The following is a 10,278-nucleotide window of genomic DNA, read 5'->3' as shown; positions in this document are numbered from 1 at the left end:
ACCAGTGAGTGTTTAGCCATGCTGTTTCATCCCAGCTCTTATGATTCTGGGTTGAGGAAGAGCCTCTATCAACTTGGATGCCTGAGTGGCTCCTAGGAGTGGTCCCCTAGTGACCAGCAATAGATTTGTGGGGCAAACTAGAAATCAACATTGCTATCTTAAGCCACTCCATTTAGTTTCTTTGTGCGTTTCCCCTGCAGAATCTTGTCTATTCTGATTCCTCCTGTTACAGCTCTTAAAGCATCCTGTTTCTTTTCTATCACAGTCATGTATATCATTAGTTTTGTAATGTGTTACACACTGGTGTGAGAAATAGTGTGACTTCAGCCATATATGTTTAATGAAGGATGCTTTTTGTTTAGAAACTTTGATCACATGCCTAGAAATAGCAGGTAGGACCCTCGGCACATGAATTGAAGGGACAAGAAAAAGATAAATCAGGCTTTTATAAACCATGAACTAGAATTTGGTACTAGTTAGAAGAGCAAAGAAAGGAGAGAGAGGGGCAAAGATCCTGAGTGATTTCTAGGAACAAACTGGAGATAGCAGAAAAGGAAGAATATCCTGACTACAGAGGAATCTAACACTCAGCCCTAGTTTTCAGTTATTGTTGAAGAGTCTGTGCCAGCTGCATGGGGCAGCCCCAGGGGAGTCCTGTGAAAAGTGTTGTTTTTCTGCAGACAGTCAAACCTGTGTGATATGTGTGTGTCTTATGTTCAGGACATGTAAAAGAATAAGCACTCAAATGAGAAATGGAAGTCAGAAGTGATTAGAACTATACATTTCCAGGGATTTACAGAGATCTTGGGAGGAATAAAGGGATTTCCATAGTGTATGAGATGGGAAATTGGGCAGAATCTCTGGATCTTAAGAGCACTGGTGACCCCCGGTGACATCTGGTTCACATTTATTATATATATATCACTCAGTTGGTAAAGAATCTGCCTAAAATACAGGAGACCCTGGTTCGATTCCTGGGTCAGGAAGATCCACTGGAGAAGGGATAGGCTACCAACTCCAGTATTGGGTTTCCCTTGTGGCTCAACTGGTAAAGAATCCACCTGCAATGTGGGAGACCTGGGTCCGATCCCTGGGTTGGGAAGATCCCCTGGAGAAGGGAAAAGCTACCCACTCCAGTATTCTGACCTGGAGAATTCCATGGAGTCCATGGGGTCACAAAGAGTCTATATATATATCCCCTCTACTACTCTGCAAGCTCTCTGGGGTCAGACTTGTCCACTGTCTTTTACTTCCTACTACAACTCCAGGCATAAAAATCAGTGGGGGCATGGATGGATGAATGAACAAATGACTAAATGAATTGAACTGAGTCATTTATGTGGCTATCAGTTGTCCCCATTCTATGGGAGTTTCACAGCACCGAAAACCATACTGCATGTCTCTTGACCTCTCTGCTAAGAAAGGGAAAGTATTTGGGGGAGTTTAGGTATTAAACAGAATTGTTCCTTCTTGGTTATGTATTTGCTTTAGTGGTCATTGTTGTTGTAATTATCTCCATTAGTCTGATTGACTTCCCTGAGCCGTTAGAACCAAATGTCTGCCTGAAATGTGGAGTGCTATCTCTGAGGTTGCAAGAAAAAAACAGTCAGGTGGAAAATTATGACTTCTGGGGCCAGATGGATATAGGTCCAAATCCTAGCTCACAAATGCAATGTCGGGCAAGTTCCTTACTCTCTGAGCCTCTGCTTTTCTTTAAAAGAGGGAGAGAAATGCTCATGCTGCAGATTTTTAGGACAGCTAAACTAAATGAGATGTTTACCACCTTATGAAAAGTATTTGATGCACAGAAGATGCTCAGACCATTTTGGCTTTGTGGTGGGGACCTAGTGCTGCAGCTGTGAAAGAAAGTGAAAGTGAAAGTCGCTCAGTCGTGTCTGACTCTTTGTGACCCCATGGACTGTAGCCTACCAGGTTCCTCTGTCCATGGGATTCTCCAGGCAAGAATACTGGAGTGGGTAGCCATTCCCTTCTCCAGGGGATCTCCCTAACCCGGGAATCGAACCCAGGTCTCCTTCATTGCAGGCAGATTCTTTGCAAACTGGACTACCAGGGAAGCCCAGTGCTGCAGCTCGAAGTGAAGAAATCTCATCCCTAAGTCCACAGTGCTCATCAACATAGAGTCATATTCACCTTCTTGTCTGAAGATGCACTGTTTTCACTGCCACCAGGAGATCATTTTCCATCTTCTCTTATTGCCAGGTGCCATTAGCACCTGGACAAAAGACGGAGGTGACACAGCTCTGGTGTTTTTGTATAAGCAAACCATGTCTTTTCCAGACAGACAGATGAAGAAATGTACACAATGAATTGTGTACACGTTAGAGTAATTTTGAAATTTGAGCTCTTTGTAGATCAAAACAAACAAACAAAAAGTCCTCTCTCATTTTAAACTTTTTAAAAATTGGTCTGAGTTCCAGAATTGGGGAGCTGATACAGAGAGAGAAAATAAACAGGGTGACATTATCATTCTTAATGTTTTTCAGAGTTCACAACTGATTGAAAAATGTGTATTCATGACATTTAAGCTAAAAGTTAACTAGACAAAACAGAAAGTTAGCTAGGTAAACCTTGATACCATTCTAGACTTAATAGCAAGCTCGTGGACATCACAGCCGTCTTGGACTAGGAGACTGGTGAGACACGCAGACACAGGCTGAGTCACTGCGGCTGTTCCAAACAGTCATTGATCCCTTAGAACTTAACACCCTGAGAATGTTTGCCGTGTGACGCTGTGGAAACGTCGGGCACCTGGAATTCCAGGTTGGTGATCTGTTCCCGGAGGAGGTCTGGTTGTGGGTCTGATTTCACCAACCACAGGCTGCATAGGTTCTTCTGTCTCTGGGATCTGGGAACCAAGTCAAAGTTAAGGTGACACCACCCAGGTTATGGGAGTTCCACCAGGAACTAGGGAAGTGCCTGCAGCCTGGGAGACTTGGCTGCATCATAGACACGGGTGGGAGGCTGTCAGTCAGGATCCCTGTGCTGTGAGCAGGAAGTGGTGGTTCTCACGAAGGAACCAGGTGATTCTCCTCATGACTGTCCACAAAAATCGGTGATGAGTTTGGCGCCAACTTAAGAAGTCCCTGGGAAACCTATCTCCTCTTCCCTTACCCATTCTCTCAAGATTTGGAAAGGAAGGCACATGAGACAATGGGTTTTACTGATTTTTTCTACATCCTGTGACCTCACTCTGAGACACTGAGATAGTGAGTTGGCTTTTTTTTTTAAATGAGATTAAATTGAAGAAAACACCTCGGGTGCTCATATGATATGTTTGCTGTTTGTTTTATCAGCAGTGTGATCACAATCCTCTCCATTAAAACCTTTAGCTGGCTCTCCTTTATCTACAAATGGTACCCATGTCCTTTCAGATGGTACTCAAGATCCTCCATGGTCTATTATCCAGCTCCTTCTCAGGTCCACTCTCTGTGCCTTGTCCCATCTTCCGTACACACATCATGCTGAATCACCCCTTCATGGTCACACTGTTTGTGCACAGATTCACAGGTTATCATTTGAAAAGAGGCAACTTCTCATCCCTGGAGACTTAACTCAATATACTGCTTGTGCTCCTTCCCTGACTTGTACACATAGAACCAATCCCTCCGTCTTATGTGTTAAAATTGTCCCAAGTACATAACGTCTTTAACAGCAATTTTGCATTGTATCACAGCCAACACAACAACGTCCTTCCTACCTTGTAGTTTACTTGAGGAGAGACAACCCATCCAACTGATGGTTAATGGGATGACTAATCCCGTGGCCGGCACATAGAAGGCACTTACAAAAGTTTGTTGAATTAAGATAGAAAATTCCCCCTAAGTATAATGTGTTTCATCATTAACAAGGTTGGAGCTTTATATGCAAAAAATAAAGAAGGAAGAAAATCGCAAACGAACCAAGAAACAGATGTCTACAGCTGATTTAACTTGTTTATCATCAGATCCTTTATCCCTGTTGCCAAACACCATGCATGTCTCCTAAAGAAGCATCATTTCAAAAAGCCATCCTTCCTTTCATCACAAACAGAGCCGACAAAATCAGCTGATGAAGGGAAAGCATGAGGCAGACATGCTCCTGGGTAAGCCACGGCCTGACCCTGAGCACGGAGACCAGAAGGAAGTGGGAGGGTTAAAACCTGCCCTGCAGTGGCTGTGACTCAGCTCCCAAGTACAAGGGCACAGAGGAGGCTCTGGTTGCTGAAACGTTTCAGCCACGAGGGATATTTAGGATGCAAGTGGCATAACCATCTAACAGAAGCCTGTTTCCTTCCATCTAGGTGCAAAGCTGAAGTCCATTATCAGAGATACAAAATTCAATCACCATATAGCTTCATAGAGCACCCGGGTGGGAACCACTTCTTTCCAGGTTCTCCCTAAGAAGAAGCTGATTGCTGTTCTTCTCTCCTTCAAATATGTTGAACCAACCCCATGAACATGCTTCTGCACAGTGGTCCCAGCAGCTGAGTCCACAGGGCGTCACCATCAGTACTTGCTCTTCCCCTCCAGGTTCTGAGTTGGAAGGAAGCTCTCTGAAGCTTCCTGCATGCCCGTCTTCACCCAGTCTCTGCTGAAGGAGCTTGAGCATCGCTCCTCACTCCATTCTGGCAAATTTGCCTTTCGCTGTTGCTGTTGTCCCGTGGCTAAGTCGTGTCCAACTCTTTGCAACCTCATGGACTGTAGTCCACCAGGCTCCTCTGCCCTTGTAAGAATACTGGAGTGGGCTGCTATTTCCTTCTCTAGGGATAAAGTGTATATTTTGGAGTAAATTTAACTTGTGATGATCACTCCTTTCTTAATTTCATTTCAGTTCTTTGGATAGATATTAGAAGAGGATACCTGGGTATATTTATACATCTTGAGTCTGTACCCCTGGCAGGGCCATGGAGTGATGTAATGTGTGCTTCCCTAATTTAGCAGCATCTTCTTGCCCTCCTGGTTTGTGACCAGCGAGGGCTCAGCTCTAGGCACAGCTAGATGCCTCTTCCCTCCGAAGGGAAGCACACTCACACATGAGCCCCCTCTTGTTCACGTTGAAATGGGAGCAACCTGTGGTTCTGCCATGATTTAGACTTCACACAATTCCACTTTGGAGACCCCAAGAGTTTTGTCTCTCTCTCCCAATTTACAGTTTGCTAGATTTAAGCCACTAGGGCACCACCCATTTTTCAAAGTCATACTATAAGTCAGGCCATTCAAACTGGCTAAATGGTGTTCTCTAGTGACGTTTCCCCAAAGACAAAAGGAATAGCCAATATCTATCCTTTTCTGGCACTTTCTTTGTGCCAAGCCCTGCTGGATCCTCACATATCTCCTCTCCAGTTCTCAGAAGCATCCTGTGTAGTAGGCACTGTTATGATTGAGAGTTGTTGGACCATGAAAGTTAAGACAGTAAGACCCAAATAGACAGGTTGGATGTCACAATGCCACCATTTTCTCACTATGGGCCTTCAGATGAGTCACACAATTTCTATAAGCCTCAGTCTTCTCATCTGTACAATGGGGACACCATCAGCTACTTCCTACTTAGACTGTGATCAGTACTGCCTCACACTGACTGGCACATGGAAAGAATTTGAAAAATGCAACCATTATCTTCATTGTGCAAATCAGGCTGCAATCAGAAAGCTGAAAAATCATTGTACCCCTATAACCCCATGTTTCTACTAGACAAACGATAAAGTTAAGTAACTGTTTCGTTTTAAGCATAGAGTCCAGTCTCCCAGAACCTCACTTTCACAGTCAAGTGATAGAGACACTACCCAGGTGACTACTCAACTACTCAGCCAATGAGTAGGTGACTACTCATTTCTAAAGTCCATCTTCAACATGGACTTTGACCCACTCTTGTTTATAAAGATCCATTTTGGAGATTGAGCATCGCTTTCATCATGCTTATCTTTGCATCCTTGTCCTCCAGAAGTCATCACCATCATTTATTGTCTTGGGTCAGTCATCACTGGCAGGCATGAGTCTTTCACCAAAACTCATCATTCTCCTAGACACCTGTGGCAGCTACTCTACAGGACAGCTTCAAAGTTCTCTCTCAGCCTCATAGTGCACCAGGACTTTTTCTGGAAGAAATTTTTTGTGTAGCCGTCTGTCTCCACAGAAGGCATTCAGAATTCTCCAGCTAGGCTCTCAGTCTCTGCATATATTTCTCTCATTATAATGATGCAAGCTTAAGAATTAGTAGGTCCAGAGGGGCTGAGTCCCTGTGATGCCCTGTTGCAGGCTGGGTTCTAGGGAAGCGAACTCTGAGATGACAGTTTAGCATGAAGGAAGCTTAGTGAGGAATGTCTTGGGATCCACACCTGCAGAAAGGAGAGGAAGGATGCAGCGGAAGGCAGAAGGAGAACCCAGCTTCAGGAATGCTCAAGACGGTCTCAGCAAATTTGGTGGAAAGCTTTCACATTATGGTGGCCCTTTGGAAGAGCCTCTGAGTTGGCTTGAGGTAGCTAAAGGTTATTATTTGCCCCCATCCCCAACTCCTGTGGACCAGTCATGCATGTAGACCTCCCCAGAGTAGGCATGACCTTGGGCCAGCTCTCTGTAGCCAACAGACCTCTAAAAGGCTGTTCGCCAACCTCCCCATCCCCCGGGACAGCTAATACTAGGGCTACTTGGGTGGTGCATGATAAAGTCCATAAACTTCCCTGACACATGCATGCACGTGCACATGCACACACACACACACACACACACACACACACACACATTCTGCATGAGCTTAAATGACCCAACCACTTCCCCTGTGACAGATGTAATACTCAGAAGCACAGGAAGCACAATTAGGGTTCTTCTTCAGGTCTTTGACTTAAGATTGTCTGGGGATACAAGAAGATAGAGGAGAGGGAAACAGAGAAGGAAATGGGTAAGAAGAATGGAGGGTAAGAAGGAAGCTAACAATTACTGAGCATCAAGTTGTGGCAGGCATGATGGTAGATGGTTTATCTCCTCAATTTAATTTTTACCACTTCCCTTAGAAAACACGCTGAAGTTAATTGTCATTTTATAAAAAATCGGCTCAAAGACTATACTTTCAGGGATCCTTTCTATAGTTCGTTTCTAGAGAAGTTTCTCTGATCGTGTAGAGCACCCGAAACCACGAGGAGGAGATGCAGCGTTCTCTCCTGAGCATGAAGTTGGCTTTTGGTGTTGCTTTTGCAGCTGCCATTAACCACTGATGATCGTTCTTCTTTTCATTTTTGGAGAAGAAGAGGGAGAGAACGTAGTCTGAGTGGGAAAAAAAAAAACCTGGTTCAGTAAGTACTTTATCTTAGACCTCTTTTTATTTTAAATCTGTGTCAAGAGCTGTGGTCAGTCTGGTCCGAGTCTGAACACATGATGACAGCAACTCAGCCAGGTGACAGGTAACAGGCGCCAGGTAACGGGTGCCTCCCCCTCTGTCTCCAAACTACAGTGTGTGCCCCTGAGCTTGGAGCTCAACTTGCCTTTACTACCTTTCTCCTCATTTCTCACCCGCAAGCACACCGTTCTCTAGCTTCTGACTTATAAAAGGTGCTCATCAATACTTTGCAGTGAATCTTAGATGAGAACCCAAGAGTCAGAGCGTCCAGTGATCATGGTCACGACCACGTGTTCTCCCTTACCCTGTCCAACCTGCCTGCATTCACCTACTCCTTGGTGTAGCAGTGTTAGAAAAGGACTCGGAGAACTGCAAGGAACAGCCCGGGTGACTTAGAAAGTCCAAGATGATGGGTTCTTGCAAGTGTTTAACGAACACTGTTTTATTACACAGGGCACACTTACATGCACATGGTAATAGCTACCATTTACACAGAATACCTCAATGTACACACACATCGCCAAGAGACAGATTTTCCCCTTGTTTCAGAGAGGAGGAAACGGAGCCATGGAGAGGTTAAGGAGTGTGCCCAAGGGCACCATGGTTAGGAAGTGGTGCAGCCATCTGCAGAATTGACTCATTCAGACTCTACGTCTCAGCTTTTAACTCTGCCAAGCCAGGATACAAACATAAACCATCATGCCCCATTTTAGCAGCTTAGTTAGAAACCAGGCTAAAGAGGGTCCATGGGAAGCAAAATATATGCTTTATTTTATTCTCTTCTCGAGGTCAAATAAAACTATGTAAGCTCTCTGGTAGTCCACAAGGAGCTATATGCACTTATACACATAAATGCAAGCACATCTCCTGCAGTTCATAGTGTGGTTCCTATTGATACATGTTGAATATATTGAATATATTGGGGGCATCTATCTTGATCTAGGGTCTCCCCAGGTGGCACTAGTGGTAAGGAGTCCTCTTGCCAATGCAGGAAGTTCAATCCCTGGGTTCAGAAGATCCACTGGAGGAGGAAATGGCAACCCACTCCAGTATCCTTGCCTGAAAAATTCCTCAGGCAGAGAAGCCTGGCGGGCTACAGTCCATCGGGTGGCAAAGAATCGGACATGACTCAGCAACTGAGCACACATCTTGATCTAGGTGTCTGAACACAAGTTATTAGTCTACACCACTCACATATCACTCTCTGTCCTGCACACTCTCACTGACACACACACACACTCACACATTCAGGCTGTTCTTCCCTCTCAGGGATGTTTGCTCAGAGACTGCCTCCAGCCTCCTGCTGAGTCTCAGGGTGGGGCCCCATGCACAGGTGTCAGTGTGGGTGGAAATTTATTTTCTAAACAAGTGAGAAAATGACAAAATGAACAGAAAAACCACAAAAGCAACTCTGTCAGATCTTGGTTTCCTCCCAAAAAAATTGTAGACAGAAGAGGGAGGAAGTGAGTCTGTAAGGTGGTTTAAGGAATGGTTTGGGAGAGGGAAATGAATGGAGAAAAGAAAAAGTAATAAAATCACTTGGCCACACTTTCCTCTTTGTACAAATGAGTCTAGCGGCTGCGAGCTCAGGAACACATCTTCTGAGTTAGTGTACATTAGGAGACCCGAGATGCACCTCAGGGAGAGGTAAGAAGTCTGGTTTCGCCGTTGATATTGTCAAATTACTGATGGCTTTGCTTAAACCAGGTCCAAAGGCTACAACCACAGCCCTTGCCTGCCTGCCTATAGCCTCAGCTGTTCTGAGTCGTGGGACTTGGAAAGCATGGGCCGCTCTTTCAGTTTTCATAGTCCCTCTTCTGTGAGGCACATAGTTTAAGAGCCGGTTTGCTTTTCGCTTGTCAGCTACCATGCTGGATTTGTGGGAGAGCTTCAGCCATCAGCCTGCTTTATAGGGAAGGCAGGGGCAGAAATGAGACTTAGGAACCCTGCCTGCTTAGGGTTTTCCTTAACACTCTGAAAGTGGTTTCTTCCTGCAAAATTTCAGTAACAATCTGTAATCAATTAGCTAACTAGCTCCCCCTTTTGAAACTTTTCTTTCAGATAAAAACTGCATAATGCTACAAAGAGATGTCTAACATGCTTAGAATCAATAGTATTGGAGGAAAAAAAAAAAGATGAATGCGTTAAAATCTGTCCACACGTAATGTCTGCAACCATGCCATTATTTTAATTAGATTTTCAGCTCTTAGCTTTAGATCTTCTTTATTGAAGGTACTTGGACATAACCTAAAAGGAAAGGAATCAGAGACACCTTCCTGTAGAGTTAACTTAAAGCCACTACTGGCTTAAAAAGTTTGGTAGGAAAAATGGTGAAACAAACCAAAAAATAAGAATTTGTATTACTGTCAGAAATGTAGACTCTTAACAAATGTCATACCATCTGCATTATTTATTTTGTATTGTTGTTTTATTTTTGTTTTGATCCAGATATTTTCTCCTTTCATCTTACACTGGAAACAAGAAGAGCTTTGGCTATCTTTACAACTCAAGTGAAGAATCTGTTACGTGGTCTAGTATATAAATTTCAAAGACAAGCAATGTAGCCATTAGGTGTTATACACACTTCAGACGATAAGAGTAATAGCAGAGAGAGAAACTGAACAATAATGCCTGTTGAAATATTAGGACGAGGCTTACATATTTTTTTTTTGCAAATTTACTGTTTTTTTGCACATTTTTTATTGGAGTATAGTTGCTTTACAGTGGTGTCTGGTGTACAGAAAAATGAATCAGTTATATGTATGCATATATCTTTTCTAGATTTCCTTCCATTTAGATCACCACAGAGCCCTGAGGAGAGTTTCCTACTGCTCCACAGTAGGTTCTCATTAGTTACCTATTTTGTACATAGTGATGTATATACGTCAGCCCCAATCTCCCAGTTCACCCCACTCCCTCCCTTCCTTGGTATCCATAAGTTTGTTCTCT

General features: G+C 43.9%; 1 non-coding gene across 1 annotated transcript; it reads left to right on the top strand.

The window, feature by feature from the left end:
* Positions 1-7,050: 7,050 nt before the first annotated feature.
* Positions 7,051-7,265, top strand: LOC133065755 (small nucleolar RNA U3). Its single transcript, XR_009695008.1, has one exon. It is a non-coding gene; the product is annotated as a small nucleolar RNA U3 (small nucleolar RNA).
* The last annotated feature ends 3,013 nt before the right edge of the window (positions 7,266-10,278 follow it).

Source organism: Dama dama, chromosome 11 (assembly GCF_033118175.1).
Source record: "Dama dama isolate Ldn47 chromosome 11, ASM3311817v1, whole genome shotgun sequence".
NCBI classification, from domain to species: domain Eukaryota; kingdom Metazoa; phylum Chordata; class Mammalia; order Artiodactyla; family Cervidae; genus Dama; species Dama dama.
This window is presented reverse-complemented; position numbering and strand designations above follow the sequence as displayed.